Raw genomic sequence first — 19,032 nt, forward strand, 5'->3', positions numbered from 1 at the left:
GAGGCCCGCCCAGAGCTCATGTGGGCCCCGTATTGTATTTCTGAATATACAATATTTGGCATAATTTGAGTGCAATTTGTCTTAAAATCTTCATATATATATATAACTTCTGCATGTGAATGGGCCCCCAAATTTACAGAGAAATTGGCGCCTTTGAGCACAGTCGCTTAGCCTGCTTTGGGGCTTTGTCGGGAATCCCAACCACAGCCGCTTAGCCTGCTTCGGAGGTCTGTGGCCACCTAACCAACCAGCTGCTTGCATCAGAGCTTTGGGTTCCTAACGCCACTCTAATTAGTTTGCTTCGGGGCTCTGTAGAGATTCTGTCTGCGACCTCTCGGTCAAAGACTACCTATATCTAACCCTGCAACTTAGAGAAATTATCCGTATAGTATTTTTTTTGTAAAATACTGTGTATAGTTGAATTTTTATAATAAAAGACGGTAGTGGGAGTCGATTCCGGACTCTCTTATTATTAACGCTCTCCCTACAACCTATATGAGACAGAGTCTTACATGTTCGAGGATTTGACCGGCTCAGTTTTGACCTGAATACTCCCTTACCGGACAGAATTTTTATTAACAGGAAGTGAACTCTTTTCACATAGGTATGTTATTTTTTTCTCTGTGAAATTAGTGACTCAGACTTATTTTTTGTTTTTGTGTATGCCTTATACTAGGTCAGGAAAATCACTTTTCCGGAGGACAGTGCAAACATGAAACAGAATTCTCGCTCTTCTTTCAATATCCCACACCTTACTAAATACTCGGGGCACGTTACGGAAGACCCTGATAGGTTTTGTATGCTATTTGATCATCTTGCGTTATTACATTCTTGGAATGCAGAGAAGAAGAAAGAACTGTTGCCTATGTACTACCATGAGCAAAATAAATAACGCGTCTCTTTATTCTGAAGTTTTTTGAAAATATCTCCATTTTCTTTATATGTTCGAAATTTCGGAAGGTTTCCCCAGCAGGACAGGTTAATAACAAACCCGTTTTTAATATTTGTGTTAGATATTAGCTTAAAATAAATAAATTAGAAGCAAAAAACATTAAATCGACAGAAATCTCGAGAATTACCAACTCTGCTAAAGTGGGAAATTTTCAAGAACGCGAGGGAATTCTGCAGTTCAACACGAAGCAGTGACATCTATGTCATTGAGAGAGACGTAGATTAGATCTACAAACGAAACTTTTAACGAAACATTTCTAATGTGTCTTATTACATGCATTATCAGCGAACTCCAAATATATGAATCTATGCTAAGTATTAACGTATAGATAGAGCAAATAGTGGAAATTACCTATGGAAAAAGACGAATTCTTAGCACAATCGTAATGAAAAATCGTCTTTACCGTAGAACAGGTTCAGTTCACGTAAGAAAACAAGTAGCTCAGTTAGTTAAAGCAATTAGTCTGTATGCCGGAGGTATTGGGTTCGAACCTCATGGAAGTGCCGTTGTAATTTTTATTACTGTGGTTATTTTATTTTATTTTTATGTGGGAAAAAATCAAATTGTAACATATGTGTAAAACTCATGACGATACCAAAAAAAAAAATGCCGTTCTCGCACTTGCATTAGTGTCTCTAATTTTTGTTTGCAAACAGTTTCGCAATAATTTCCCCTGTGCTCACTACTCACTACATGCTCACTGGTGCATAACGAATGTTTTCCAGTAAATGTTAATTCTAATTTGGAGAATTTTATAAAGTTTCACAATGTTTCTCGCTTGATAGTCTTCTATCTACTTTTTTGGACACTTTGATAACAGATTTCCCTATTAAATGTTTAATTTCCCCTATATATATTTAATTACAGAAAAGTTTTACATGTATTTGTCTTAAATTGAAATTGTTTTGAATTTACCACATGAGGTAAGTAGCCCGAAGGAGGAGAACTGAAGTAACTGATATTCTACGTAAACGCAACCTATTGTAGAATTATTATGCTTCTTAACTTCAGCACATAATCTTTACGTTGGTCAAACAGAGAAAAACCCTGTTTTTTCCTCTCCTATGACCACTCATCTTAAAGCTCTACATGTAATGATTCGTGTCACATAATTTCGGCTCTCTAAAGACATTATTATTATTATTATTATTATTATTATTATTATTATTATTATTATTATTATTATTATTATTATTATTATTATTATTATTCCTGAATATGCCACCCTTACATAATGTAACTTTACATATCTTGGTTTAAAGTGCTTTCTTTAGTAATAATTTTAGCAACCATGTATAAAAATTTAAAATGTATGAGGGGGCACGAAGTTTTATTCCCCCCCCCCCTCTCTTTTCAGCACCGTCCCAACAGAAAGTATATAATTTCTGACAAGCAGAGTAGACAAAATGAATAAGAAATATATTTAAAGTAACCTTTCCTCCTTCGTGAATGGAATATCACGTAACATTTTTTATTCTACTGAAGACGATCCTAGGCCGTTATGGTTAAGTAACAAAAGTTGCTGTGACCAACTGAGTTTTGATTTCTTACGCGAAAGAAGTCTGTTATATTACGAGGCATGCTTTTCATTAGCAAAACTGTTCGAAGTAATACGAACATGGCTCAAGAACAGAGACGGAACTGAATTACCACTCGATTGACCTTGAGGCCAATTCACCAAAGAGTAGCTATAAACGTAAGTTCAGCATGCATTTCTGTGGAGTTCTGTTCAGTATTCCATCTGCCAATCACGCTTGTTTGTAAGAGTAATATTTTACAAACCTAACCTTTCGATAGAGCACAATAGCAAAAGAATAAAAGGGAAGGAATTCTTGCCCTTGTGAACGTTGGATACCACCATGTGCAATAAAAGTTTCGCGTCTCCTTGAAGTGATATTTTATCGAAAATAACTCTTTTCCCTTTATATATCCGAAGTTTTTGAGGGTTTCAAAATGAGGAAACGTTACTGACAAACAAGGACGCATTTAGGGGTGGGTACAGGGGGTCAGGACCCCCTCTGAAATCCCAACTTTTCTGTAAATTTAGCCTAATTTTTGGGATATCTTTTAAAATTTTATTATAATTTATCCTAATATTGAAGTCGGGCCCCTTCCGAAATAAATTACTGTATACGTGCCTGCTTACAATTTTCAATATATTCGTTAAATAATAAAGTAAAATAATTAAATTAGGAGCAAAAAGCTTCAACACGGGCTAAATTTTGTCCACTGCCAATATTGTTAGAAGGGATATTAATAGCAAAAACTGCTAGTCAATGCTAAACCTTGAAACTTCACCCCGAACAACAAGCCTATTATTGAGAACTACATATGAAACATTTTATCAAAACTTATCTAGCTTTTATCTGGCATGAAATTATTATATACACTAAAATGCACTATCCTAAAATGTGTATCTAAACATTGCTCTACGTATCTACGAAGCAATGAAAATTTTTTATCGAAATATTTGGGCAGGAAACTCTAACAGCCAGCCATTTTATTTAAATCGTAATAAACCCTGTAACCGTGCGTTAACGTGAAGACAAAGCTTGGTCCATTGGTAATGTGTTGGAAGAATGAAAACTCAATGTTCGTAGGTTCGAATTTATCCACTCACCAGAACATTTTATTCTTATGTGTAACGATGAAATAAGAAAGAAAAAATGTATAACCGTTAAGACAAAACTTCAACCAAGTCTGAAGAGAACAATACTAAAATAGTAACACAATGACGTCAACCAAGAATTATTTCATGTAGCGTTTGGACGAAATTACAACTGTCAACAATTGCAGAAGTAAAAACAGGCTGATAGGCGTAATGTAGTCTAGACTTCTGAATGCATTTACTTCCTCAAAACTTCCGTCTCGTCATTGGTATGCCGTTAGTCATGGTAAAACCTTTCAATTGGAAGTGAAATGACAAACTAAAACAGTTTTAAATCAATAAATGTCTATGTGTAAAAGTAGGTGTCTCTTATCTGTAGTTCTGAGTTCCTTTTACTTTGAAGTGACAAATGAGAGAAGAAAGAATGGTGATCGAAAAAAAAAACAAATTTGAGATTTCAACGAATTTACACGTATTATAGCCCCTAATACCGAAAAAGTTATTTTTTGATACATGTCCATCTGTTCGTCCGTCCGTTCGCTACACTTTTCTGTGCACTCGCCTAGAGGCCAACCGTTCAATTATCTGCACCAAATTTTAGTTTAAGATTTTCCTAGTATTTCCAATAGTTTCTTTTATTTCCCTCCTTCTCCCAAAACAAGGGTAGTTTCCTGTACGATGAAAATAGAAAAAATATATTTTCTAATAACTGGCTCTAACGATCTTGTTTTCTTTCTTTTTTATATAAATCAATATTTAATTAACAACCCTATTTTGTGGTATAAGGCATTTATCTGAGAAAAATCTACAAGGGGTAGTTTATACTTAGGGGTGAGTTTTTCTCAGTGATTTTCTCAAAATGGACTCAAGTGTTTTCGTTCATATTTCATAAATAAATATTTCATTAATAACTTAACAATATGGCATAAATAACTCGTTTGTCCTAAAAAAAAAAATGCGAGGGGTAGTTTATTCTTGGTGGAGTGTGTTGTCTGGGTGATTTTCTCAAAAATGACTCAAAAGAGTTTATTCGTATTTCAAAAATACATATTTTGTTAATAACGGAACAATATGGCAAAACTCGTTTGTCCTGAAAAAAATATACGAGGGGTAGTTTACTCTTGGGGGTGTTTTTCCTCCACGGTTTTCTCTAAAATGAATCAAGCAATTTTGTTCGTACTCAGAAATAAATATTTCATTAAAAACCTAATAATATGGAATAACTCGCTTGCCCTGAAAGAATCCTCAAGAGATAGTTTATTCGGGGAGTTATTTTTCCCTCACGATTTTCTCAAAACTTACGTGGACAATTTTATTGATAATTCATAAATAAATATTTCATTAATAACCCTATATTTTAGTATAAGTCATTTCTATGAAAAACAATTACGACGGATAGATTATTTTGGGGGTCAAGGTTTTTCCCAACAATTTTCTCGAACGACAGGCGATTTTGTTCAAATTTCGCAAATAAATATTTCATTAATAAGCAAAAGTATATCTTAACTCATTGTTCGAAACAATTCACAAGAGGTAGGTTACTTCTGACGTGTTCTTTTTGAACGACTTTCTCGAAAATGACTCATTTGATTTTTTCATATTTCATATACAATTATTGCATTAATTGCTCTATTATATGTCTAATGAAAATGTGCTCAAAGTGTGAGTTAGTTTTGTAGTGTGGATTTTCTTCAATCGAAGTTTTTTATTCGATAATCTGACATTCGATGTATTTGAATAATACGATATGTTTTTTTTCGTATTATCCAAATACACACTTCAGTAACAACTGCAGCCTAACACAGTTAAGAAATTGAATTGAAAAAGTTTAGTGCGGTGGCCCTGTAATTGAATATTTTTTGGTAAACACCCTAGCTTTTTGTGGTAAACTCAGGCTTTTCTTTTTCGAGCGACAAAAGAGAGAAGAAAATATGGTGATTGTGAAAATAGTATATCAAATTCAGATTTCAACGGATTTACATATTTCATGGCGTCTACATACCGGAAATGTGATTTTTCGGTACCCGTCCTTCCGGTCCGTCCGTTCGGTACACTTTTCTGTGCACTCGCCTAGAGGCCATATCGTTCAACGTATCTACACCAAATTTTAAACTTAGGGTTTACATAGTATTCCTACAGGAGATTTTCCAATTTTTTTTCTACCGCCTAAAATAAGTGTGGTTTACTAACAGCCGAAAATCGAAAAAAGCTATTTTCTCCAAAATGGTTTTAACAATTTTGTTTATTTTTCATTAATCAATATTTAATTAACAACCCTATATTGCAGTATCAGATATTTCTCTTAGAAAAATTTACGAGGGGTAGTTTATTCTTGGAGGTGACTTTTTCTCGACGATGTTCTCAGAAAGGACACTGGCAAATTTTGTACACACTTCATAAACAAATATTTAACCTTGCAGCATGGTATAAGTCAATTGACCTGTAGTAGCTTATTCTTGGAGTTGAATTTATTTCCAGTGAGTTTCTCAAACACGACCAGTTGGCAACCCTGTATCTCGACAACGAAGCTGAACTCGAAAACTGCAAGAGGGCTATTTGTCTCCTTTTGATGTCACGAATCATCTCCCGAAGTTTGTGGACATCTTTCAGGTTCACCCTTAATGAAGCTTCTTTTCGAAAAGTTGACTATTAACTTTAGACATTGTTTATTTTTTTAAAAAATCACAAATGCCGTTATTAATTTTAAGGCAGAGAGCTACTTTTGAGAGAATAGATCTTTAAAAATAATTTTAAAACTCAGACTTTTGTTTTCGAGACATTCCAGACAAGACGAGACATTTTAAAAGCTATCTCGTGTCCAAAATATTTGTTACGTCTTCTTTTGGATGTCACAAAGCGCGTCTCGTCTCTTTCTCGAGACATGTCTTATCTCGAGAGCATTCGTTAACACTTGGGAATCTTTCTACTCAAAGCATTGTTTTTATAATGGTTGCATATTTATGATAATTGCCGTCAACATAAATTACAGTTCTTTCAGTTGAATTAATTGTTTATTATTATTATTGAAATTAAAATTAAATGGAATATCTAGTTTAACGTTGCACGATTATGCACCTACGCTAAGGGAGAATGATGATGAATGAAATGATGAAATGAAGAGAGTGGGAGGAAAATGGAAAATTCCAAGAAAACCCATACCCATGCACACGGTATTTGTTTACCTCAAATTTCACTTGGCGCGAAGTGGAGTCGAGCCACGAACCCCATGAATGCTCTATTATTATTATTATTATTATTATTATTATTATTATTATTATTATTATTATTATTATTATTGAAGTGAGCTTAACGAGTTTCAACCGTCCGACTCAACCAATGTTTGGGTGCCTGTTCGTTCGTCTACTCCATGACAACTTTTCATAAAAGACATTTCCTTTTAATGAAACTAGTAAGTGCCTTTTAGCTTTGAGAAGTAACTATGCTTGGAATTTGAAATCTGCAAAATATAAGAGGTAAAATTAACCAAATGGTGCAAGTTTACACTAATGTATACAAAACAATTTTGCAATATCAATTACGTGAATCTTGTCCCATAAAGAAGCCGAAACCCCTACACCAAAGAGCCCTCCGAGATTTGAAATTGTCCACAAGGACTGAAATTGCCATTTGGAACCAACACTTTAATACGAAGCACAACAATTCTTTAAAATAGACGAAACATTCGAACGTTAGAAACATTTTAATATTTTTGCCTTTTCTCATAAGGGGCCCGTATTAGCCTACACTGAAGAGCCCCACGAGATTTGATCCTTGACCACTGGGACTGAAATTATCATTTGAAACCAAAACTTTAATATGAAGCCAAAAATTAAACTTTTGCATCAATTTAAACTGACTGGGTTCCAGTTCACCCCACTATTATGTTTAGTTTAGTTAAGTGGTAATTTGTGACAGCTTCACATCATCAAAAGAATCTTTCACTACGCCCCTCCCAGAAGTTTGTGCTGGATCCGCCACTGGATTCAATAGATATTTTTCCTATTCTTTTTATCACCTTGTTGGGGCTCCCTCGTACAAATAAAGAAGCGGTAATATTACAATCAAGGGGCGCTATATATTAGGTATTTCTTTAGTTACCTACCCCTAACCGCACAGGGCCATCTTTAGTAGAATAAAAAAATGCTACGTGATATTCCAATCATGAAAGGGGAGAGGATGCTGTAAATATATTTCTTATTCATTTTGTCTACCCTGCTTAGGAGAAATTACTTTCTGTTGGAAGGGTACTGAAATGAGAGGGGCAAAATAAAACGCCGTACCCCCTCCTACATGGTTGTTCAAATAATTACTAAAGAAAGCACTTTAGACTAAGATATCTAAGATTTAAACTAAGAAACTAAGATATCCTTACATTATGTAAGGATGGCATATTCAGGATTATCATTATTATTATTATTATTATTATTATTATTATTATTATTATTATTATTATTATTATTATTATTATTATTATTTGAATGTTTTTGGAGCACCGAAATTTTGTGAGACGAACAATGGAATGTAGAGGTTTAAGATGGGTGGTCATAGGGAGGAAAAACCAGAATTTTTTTCTGTCTGACTCTCTAACGTGAAGATTATGTGCTGATGGCAAGAAGTATCATCATTCTACAATAGACAGCTTTTACGTAGAATATCAATTACTTGAGTTTTCCTCCTTCGAGCTACTTATCTAATGTGGTAAATTCAAAACAATTTCAATTTAATACAAATACATTGTAAAACTTTTCCGTAATTAAACATCTAGGAAAAATTAAACATTTAATAGGGAAATCTGTTATCAAAATATCCAAACAAATAGATAGAAGACTATCTAGTGAGAAATATTGTGAAACTTTATAAAATTCTCCAAATTAGGATTAACATTTACTGGGAAACAACGCGCCAGCAAGCATTACGTATAGTGAGCAGTGAGCACAGGGGAAATAATTACTAAACTTTTTGCAAACAAAATTAGGGATGCTAATGCAAGTGCGACAGCGACATTTTTCTTTTTTTGGTATCGTCATGAATTTTACACATATGTTACAATTTGATTCTTTCCCACATAAAAAAATAAATAAAATAACCATAATAATAAAAATGACAACGTCACTTCCATCGGGATTCGAACCCGCTACCTTCGGCATACAGACTAGTTGCTTTAACTAACTGAGCTATTTGTTTCCTTACGTGAACTGACCCTGTTCTACGGTAAAGACGATTTTTCATTACGGTCGCGCTACCAATTCGTCCTTTTCCATAGACAATTTCCACTTTTTGCTCTATCTTTACGTTAATACTCGGCATATATTCATATATTTGGAGTTTGCAGATAATGCACGAAATAAGACATATTAGAAATATTTCGTTAAAAGTTTCGTTTGTAGATTTTATCCACATTTCTGTCAGTGACATAGATGTCGCTGCTTCGTGTTGAACTGCAGAATTCCCTCGCGTTCTTGAAAATTTCCCACTTTAGCAGAGTTGGTAATTCTCGAGATTTCTGTCGATTTAATGTTTTTTGCTTCTAATTTATTTATTTTAAGCTAATATCTAACACAAATATTAAAAACGGGTTTGTTATTAACCTGTCCTGCTGGGGAAACCTTCCGAAATTTCGAACATATAAAGAAAACAGAGATATTTTCAAAAAATTTCAAAATAAAGAGACGCGTCATTTATTTTGCTCATGGTAGTACCTTCAGGACATGGTTCTTGATTTAGTGTTGCAGTTAAAAGCACAGAACCAATTGGATTTATTCCATTATGAACAGTTAAAAACTAAATTAGTCGACTTGAGTAGGCCAAAATTACCTGCATATAGGGCTGCGTTTGAAATTTTTCAGGTTGAACAGAGTGAAAACGAACCAATTGATGCATATTTTTAAAGGAAATTAAGAATTATACGACAAGTTATGCATCAGGCAAGCGAGGAACAGAAAATAAATTATTTATCATTAGGATTAAAGAATTTTTTTTCAAAAGTCGCATTAGAAACATTTACAACAGTTCAAGCGTTACAGTCACACTTGCACGATTTGGAAAAGACGCACGATCTCATGGGAAAACGTGATTATGTAGAATTGCAGCAAGCAATCTATTCGATTTGTGATCAAAATCCACCAGTCAGTAGTTTAAATTCGGCGGCAGTTGCTAGTGCTTCCTTTTCTACCCATCATCAACAACCAACTTATCCTTTATGGAATGCGACACCTAATTGGCATCAATACCAACAACCTGCCCCAGTATTTTCTGTGCCTTCAGCACCACAGCTACAGTGTGCCTCAAAAACTCAATTACCTTCAAATCCTCCTCCCAAGTTGGTAATACGCAACCCACGCCCGACTCCCCTGCGCCTAGCACATCTGGTACATCGAGCACCAATAATTCATTAGACTTTAATAAACTAGCTAATCAAATGGCCGAATTATCTCTTCTAGTAACCCAAAATGCTATTAAAAATTCACAATTTAGACGGGGCGTAATAATAAATCAAGAAATACGAAAAATGGCAATCATACAAAACATAATCATGGGAAGAAAAGTAATTTTAAAAATGACTAAAAATAATACACCTAAACCAGAAACAGTCACAGTTTGCAGTATGTGCTGTAAACAACGACATTCTTCTAGCATATGTTATAGGAATAACAAGCATTGAAACGAATAGAGGGGCAGGACAATTTTTCTCAAGAACATGTTCTGAGGGCCGAAATACAGAAGTAAATGAGCAACAAACAAGAGGTCGCAAGTACTGCCTTTAATAAACGATCATTGACATCACTCTATACTGTGGCTCCAGTAACCAACAGGAGAGAGAACATTAAATTGTTAAATCAAGAACATAAATTGTTAATTACTGTAATAATTAACAAAGAAAATTATCTTGTAATAATTGACACAGGAAGCTCGTTGAGCCACAAGTCGTCGTGGATTCCATCAAACATACAATTGATTCCTTTTAACACCAATCTACGAGGAATTGAGAATTCTAAGGTAAATTTGCGTTACATAGCTTTAATTAAATTCTGAATTGGCTCAACAACATTTTCCCACTACTTCCGAATTCTAAAATACGTAGAATTCTTGCCTTTATTTGGAGAAAATATTCTAAATCGTTTACAGGCCAAAATTGACTTAGAAAGTAATACATTATCTGTATACAACAAACCACGGCCACCGCCGTATCCAATTCAAGTAATGCTCAGGAAGAATTATCAGCTAGTGCGATTCATTCGATAAAACAGCATAAATCGTCTGATGTATTTACTACTCGAAAGGTTACTATACTAGCCAGGACACATTTCTTTCTACCCATTAATGTCAAGAATCGAAAAATGAATAATGAGGATTTAATTGTCTCTTCACCACTAGAAACTTTGGATAAATACGGATTACAGACTTTACCTACTAAAATAGCTAGGAATAATTTCACACTATTAATATCAAATCCAACTCTTAGGCCAGTAACATTAGCAAAAATACACATATCGCATATATTAAGGAAAAACGTGCAAGAAGTTGATATACGGGGAGATAACCAAATAGACGAACAAAATGACGAAAATTGTATAGATCTGAACAGGAAATTCAGTATAGGCTGGACAAAACCAAATCACTTTTTTATATTAAATTATTTGACATAATGACTTATCGCATGAACAGAAAAAAGCTGTACATAATCTACTTTATAAATACAGAGATGTCTTTTTATATTCACCAACAGACATAGATTACTTTTGTGGTTATGTACTTAAAATAAGGATTGACAAAGGAGCTTCTTCTCATCAGAGGTCACCTCCTATTCCTTTGGTAGTAAGACTGCAAATTGATCTGCAAATTAAACAGCTCTTAGGAGCTAATATCATTAAAGAGACCAGTGACAGCTCGTTCTCGTCAGCACTTCTCATAGTTCGCAAACTAAACACTTCATAATTTCGCCTAGTTTTGAATCTACAGGCATGCAATTATATTTACATGTACTTAGAGGCAAATCTTACATTCCGACCATCGACATAAAGTCCAGTTGTTTTCAGCTATTATTGCACCCTAAAAACCAAAAGTACATGACTTTTGAACTTAATCATACTATGAAGGGGTATCTATTTCAACGCTGCGTTATGGGTCATTCTACATCAGCTGATGGGCTGACTATAGCAGTACGCATGGTTTCAGAAGGTTTACCTCCTCGTATTACCGCATTTGCGGACGACCTCATAATAGGAAGCAAAAATTGGAAACAGCAATTATCGGACTTGGAATTACTGTTTAAGGGACTAAGAAAACACGATTTTAGAGCTGGTCCGAACAAGAACCCACCTATTATACTCTGAATTGGATGTACAGTCAGTGGCAAAGAAATGAAAATTTCTCCCAAAATTGCCAATAAAATAAGGAACTTTAGGAACCCGACCTGTAAGCGGGCCTTAAAGTTTTCTAGGACTCTGCTCTTATTTCACATAAAAGAATTTTACGGAGAAAGTGGAACCATTTCAAGTTCTTTTGGAAAAGAATTCTAAATTTAAATGGACAACTCAGCATGACGAGCTATTTGAGAAACTTAAAACGGATATTATTCAGGCCCATCTTTGCTTCATTTCGATCCATTATTAGAAATCCAAGTGTACTCTGACGCATCTTCAGTCTCGGCAGGCGGAATTTTAGCATGCTATAACACTAAAACTAGTCAGGAACGTGTAGTTTCCCATTGGAGTCATCGCTTTACCAAAAGCGACAGACGGGTCTCTACACGGCAGAAAGAATTATAAGCATTGATACACGTCCTTACAAAATTTCGATATTTTCTATTGAATAGAAAATTGAAGTTATTCATACACGCTAAATGCCTAGCTTCATTGAACACGTAGCCCGACAAGGTAGGAAAATTCAGTCGCTACAAGATATTCTAAGCATACTATAATTTTGAAATTCACCACATTAAGAGTCTATTGCATCCTGCAGATAGTTTAGTCGTTTAGAAGAAAAACAAGGCATACAAGGAGAAGAAGAACACGAAACTGATAACTTTTCGGACACAGAGGGTGCTAAGTTTTTGCTTCTCACTCATTGGAACACACCTTTCAAATTGACCAACCCGTTGCATTACCCCATTTGGCTGAAGAGCAAAGGAAGGACCCTTCATTTTCGGATATCATCACTGTCTTGGAAAATAAGGAACCTAATAAATTGTCTACGCTCAGTGCCGAGAAATATTTTTGTCTTAAAAATAGATTGCTATATAGGACTCAGAAACATCTTCCATGAGGATTGCTATATTTACTCTGTATATCAATATCTTTACTAAGCAAATGGTTTGATGCTATTCATAACAACCCATTGGCACCTCATTTCTGATATACTAAGACGTACCAATCGGCACTATGAAAGCTTATATAGCGAACAAAATTACAACGATAACGTTGTATATAGTATTTGCAATCTGTGCCATCTTATAAAAAGGGGATTAGAGGCGAATTATTTGAGCAGTATTATGAATAAAGAAAAGAAAGACACACAGAGATATCGAGAGATTATTTTCTAATCGTTAACTAGAAAAAGGGTTGTTCTATGGAAACGTAGTAAATAAGTGGGTATGTATGTAAACATCTTGTGGTATGTAGACATCTTGTTAAATATGCATAAAATTGATTATATACGCTTCTCATAGTTGAATATTAAAAATCAGCTAAGAAAGTGATAAAACGTTTGAATTATTTCGAAGATTACTAAATTTGAATTACGAGCCACCTTCTAAATTGGTGCCTCAACACCGGGAAATATAAAAGTGTCGTTTTGAAGAATAGTAAAAACGGCAAGCTTTCAACGTGACATTAGTGTTACCATATTGAGAAGCGGTAAGGTGATACACCGAAATATGGTCATGAGTGCAACAGATAGTGATATAACTGGTGATCAGAGTGTGTATCCAGAAATGAATCCTAATGAAAATTTGACTGACATTTTAAGAGACTTAGCTCAGCAAATTAGGAACCAATCTGAGCAAATTAAGGATCAAGTACGAAAAAGTGATGAAATAGATCAACAAATTAGGAATCAATCTGAGCAAATTAATGATCAAGTTCGAAAAAGTGATGAGATAGCTCAGCAAATTAGGAACCAGTCTGAGCAAATTAATGATCAAGTTCGAAAAAGTGATGAGATAGCTCAGCAAATTAGGAACCAGTCTGAGCAAATTAATGATCAAGTTCGAAAAAGTGATGAAATAGCACGACAAATTAGGGAACAAGGTCAACACTTTGATGAAAAATTGGATCAGAAGATAAACCAGCTAACTAAGGATTTTGATGAAAAGATAGCGAGATTAGGGCAATGTAATGAAAGCAGATGGGATCTTATTCAACGTCAACTGAGTCAGGCGAACCGACACATAGTGGAAAAATTTGAACAGTACGACGAAAAAATGGAAAAAGTAACACAAAGATTCACGGAAGTTCAAGATTCAGTAGATGGCCTAGAATCTACGACAAATGCCCACGCCAATCACATTAAACTATTGCAAGATGAGGTGAACTTTATCAAGGAGAAGTGTATTCCCGAAAGTGAATCCCAGGACAATGGATACATGAATGTGGTGCATCCTACATCTACTGGTTGTGAACCTACTCGTCATCCCAGACCAATTTTGGAACTTAATGAATCTTCGAGCTGTGAAGAGAGTACTGATAGAGAAAGAAGAGTGAGGCAAACATCGCGGCGGAAACATAACTCCAAAAGATGTATGAAGACAAATACAGGTAAACCGTTACGATTCAGCGAAGTTAAGTCGCTTACTAAATTTAGTGGTGTGCCGGAAGATATCCCCGCTAGGGCATTTCTCGAAAAATTTCAGGATAAATGTGAACTCATGGGTGTAGATGAATCTCAGTTTTTAAAATTATTGCCGCATATATTATTACCACCCTGTTTAACATGGTTTAAAGCTATCAGGGGCAGTCTTCGTACATATTCAGACTTCAAAAATGCTCTCTTATCAAATTATGAAAATGATTTTATGATAGCGAATAGAGATGCCGTCTTGCGAACGAAACATTTCAATCCAAAATTACACAGGAGTATTACAGAATTTGTAGTATCTACATATAATGAGTTAAGATCACTAAATCCAAATCATCCGGAATCCCGAATTATAGCTTCAATTAGAATCTTATTGCCATTTCGACTACAACAGTTGTTAATGTCGGCGCAGTGCATTAACTTTAATCATCTAATTATGCTTATTCAGAATTATGAAAGTCAGTCGGCAATACAGAATAACAATAAAATGCAGGATAGAGGTCAGGGTAATTATGGACGCAATCAGACAATATGCCTCTGTTCGTAATGTAAATATACAACCTGAAAATAATTCAAATGTCCATAGTTTTAATAATAGAATGAATAGTTATAATCGTACCGATAATCAAACGCAACCTAATCACAGAAATGGAGCTAGGAATTTTAGAAATAGCAACAGGAATTTCAGTAGAAGTAATAATTATCGCCGATTTTCACAAAATGAATTTGCAGATGGCAGGAATTCTGTAAATAGGAATCAAAATATGGTATGATCCTATGAAAGACAAAAATGTACACAAGATTGTGCTATACAATGTTGCTTAAATGAACCCTTCGAACGTATAACTTGAAATATCAAAAAGGCGTCCGATGGATTTGTATTAAATTGACCTTTGCTTACGTCTATGGTTAATATGTTCTTTATCCGATTTATTATTAAAGTGTATGTTAAAAATATATGCAATTGTGAAATAGTTCGAAAAAGTGATGAAATTAAGTTATGGCAGTTAACTGAAAATATTATTGAATTTGTTCCTTATAGTTCTGTTGCAATTTCCTTTTATAGTATTAATTGAGGAAATGTTAATTTGTGTTCCATGTCTTTTGTAAGTTTTCTCATAATTACTTATATGAATATTATAAATATTCAAGAATAAAAGATTATAATTTTAATGTAAACGTATGAAGGTAATGACAGATATATAAAATAGATGAAACTTATTATATAGAAAGAATATAAATAATGAATATCGAATCTCTTAATTTTTCAGAGTTTATTAATGTATTCAATGATAATCCTCAATGTGTTTATATGTTCTAATTTTGTTGCTTTCGGATCCTATCAATATTTAATACTATAAAGATCTTTATTTGTAATTAATGTTGTTTGAATATGAAGGAAACTCAGTTAGATTTAATTTTTGAATAGCCTCATCGCCGATAATTGTAAATCGACGTTCTTAGTATTGATATATATTGATAAATATAAAAATGTGTAATGTTATAATATGTTATATATAATGGAAGAGTAAAATATTTGTATTAAAAGTGATGTTAAGTATATACGAGGGCTATTCAAAAGGTAGGTGTTTTATAATCTTCAACCCAGGGTTCTTTCCTTCATAGGACAACTATTACGGAAGTCCCGTCCGGACGACATTCTACAACGATAACGTTGTATATAGTATTTGCAATCTGTGCCATCTTATAAAAAGGGGATTAGAGGCGAATTATTTGAGCAGTATTATGTATAAAGAAAAGAAAGACACACAGAGATATCGAGAGATTATTTTGTAATCGTTAACTAGAAAAAGGGTTGTTGCTATGGAAACGTAGTAAATAAGTGAATATGTATGTAGACATCTTGTGGTGTGTAGACATCTTGTTAAATATGCATAAAGTTGATTATGTACGCTTCTCATGGTTGAATATTAAAAATCAGCTAAGAAAGTGATAAAACGTTTGAATTATTTCGAAGATTACTAAATTTGAATTACGAACCACCTTCTAAAATAAGGATGTGCAATCTATGCCAAAAACTTAAGAAGTTACCAACCAAGCCATCTGGCCAATTACTCCATCATCCTGCTACATCTATCGTTACTGCATGGCAATATGATTCAATTGGAAGTCTCGATCGGACAAGGAAATTATAACACATATTGGTAGCAACTGAGAAGTCCACCCGATTTTTCGTGACGAAGATTGTAGACAATATCACAGCCGAAGAAATTGAACAATTTCTCATATATAAAATCATTCTTAAATATGGAGCTTTTTCGTAGATTTATATAGACACCCTATATATAATGCTAAGAGACTACAAAACCTGGCAAAGTTCTACAACTTTGAATTTAAATTTTGTCCAGCATAGGATTATAAAACTTTAGGTGTAATGGAAACATTCCATGGAATTATACAGAATGCTCTTAAATTTTTCGTGCAGAAAAATCGAAACCAATGACCGAAGCTTATCCCATATATAATCTTTGCGATTAATACATTCGTCCAGGCTGGAATCAAGTATTCAGTTTTTTCTTGATATACGGTTACGAACCTAAGACCAATTTTGTTATTGTTCTTGCATCAACCCCAACGTCATGTGTCGACAGGGAGCACTTGAATAAAATAGGTGGAATTGTGCAGGAAGATCTAGCTGCAAGCTACAAGAAACAAAAGAAATATTATGGCGCTAAGCAACAAACTAAATTTGACAAGGGACAGAAGGTACTTGTATTCTATCCTAACCGTCAGATTAGAGTACCAGCAAGTATCTAAATTTGTCGGTCCTGTAGAAATATTCGAAAGAATCAATCCAAATCTTATAGGGTCAGGTTTTCTGATTCATATCGTCAACCCATACAGGAAATTTCTGTAGACAGAATTACACCGTATTATGAAAACTCAGACGATACTCAGCAAGAGGATAATTAGCTATTTTTTCTACACGAGCGATGACGTTTAAACGAAAAAAAAATAACAAGGACGGCAGAACGCAAGACGAAAGATACACGATAGGATCTGGCATATCTCATTTTTTAAATATTTCTTTTCTTTCAATTGGTAGCACGTAAAAAGAACAGGATTAAGAAATAAACTCATCTAAATTATTTAACTCATTTGGCAAAGAACATTGTAGAGCATAAAACATTTTAATCATTCTCACTTCTTAAATTGAAAAAAGTAAAAGTTCTCAACACTAGGAAGAAGAAACACGAAGACAAGCATTCAGACCGATAAAAACACTTTTCATTGCGATACAAACATTTCCTATTTTCTGCTTATGCAAAAAGCTTATTCATTACTCTGCACTGAATGAAAGAATGCTGAGATCGCATTTCAACATTTCAAATGCAAATGATCTATAAAGGACAAGTAACCTATAATTACCAGGATATTCCAAACACTTTATTGATCTGCAGTAAACACTTTCCGTGTTATCGTTCTCAGAAAGAAATATTACAGCATTTGTTGAACAGAATTTGGATAAAGAAATCGGTGGTGTAGTGGTAAAGTACCAGACTTCCAAGCGGAAAATCTGGGTTCGATTGCCCACCAGGTAGTATAACTTCTTCGCATAAAATAATGGCTGCAAACAGAGATTTATCTTCTGTTGGAGAACTTAGAAAGCATCACTGGCGAGAATTCGAATTAACAGTGTGTGCGTTCTTCATCATACACTGTAATGATAAGTATGTTTCATACTTATATTCCTCTCTCTCTCTCTCTTGACGTTTCCCTATCCTGTAATTGCACCTTTCACTTCTCCCCCTCTCTCTCACGTACACACGCACTTCATGTGCGTGTGCGTGTTCCAAAGTTAAAACGGAGCAAGAGACCGATAGACCTGGTCTGGAGAATGTAATTAACTGGCATCTTCAGCGTCGGGTTTTTCGTGCTCTGGACATAACATCTCCAGTCCTGGTCATCTCTGAAAGAAGTGCTGTTTAAACGCAAGGGAATAAGCAAAATATCTTCTTTATCATCTGGGTTACCGAGTCTCAGTCGAATTACCGGGTCACTATGGGTTTGAATCCTCGACCCAGTGGTTGTCCATAAGCTAACCAACATCATCCGACTGACACTATGATCCGTTTGAGCTCTAGCGTGTTCATTCTCTCTGTGCAAATTACAACGTTACATTCGCAAGAGATGAAAGTGATGCTGGAACAGATAAATCTTCGGAAAAGACTAGAAAATAGCAACCTCTTTGGTTATTTGGAAACAAAAAATTATTTATACTAGTTCGACACAAATTTGTTTCCATCTTATAATTCAATGTGATTTATTCACGTTGAAATTAAAAACATGTAAGGTCTGCTACATGTATAAGGAACATCCAATTTTCCATTTGAACATTTGTAACTTTTCATTATGATACGGTTTGGACTTTGAATATAGCATATTTCTGATAAAAATTTACCAGTAAAATAGCACTCATTCAATTTTATCTTTTTCTTTGTTCGTTTTTCTTTTCTTTTTATTTTATTTTATTTTTTTTTGTTCACTTTGCATTAGTAGTCTTGAATGGAAGGTATGACCTACGCTACCTACTGGGTTTATTAAAATATAATTTGCATCAGTACGTGTAATGAACACTACCGAATTTACAACCGAACCAAGCAGAAACAAAGCATGTGTGTTAAACTTTTGACATTATCTTATGTGTGTCTGTGAG

This window comes from Thermobia domestica, chromosome 11 (genome assembly GCF_964235325.1).
Source record: "Thermobia domestica chromosome 11, izTheDome1.hap1.1, whole genome shotgun sequence".
Lineage (NCBI taxonomy): Eukaryota > Metazoa > Arthropoda > Insecta > Zygentoma > Lepismatidae > Thermobia > Thermobia domestica.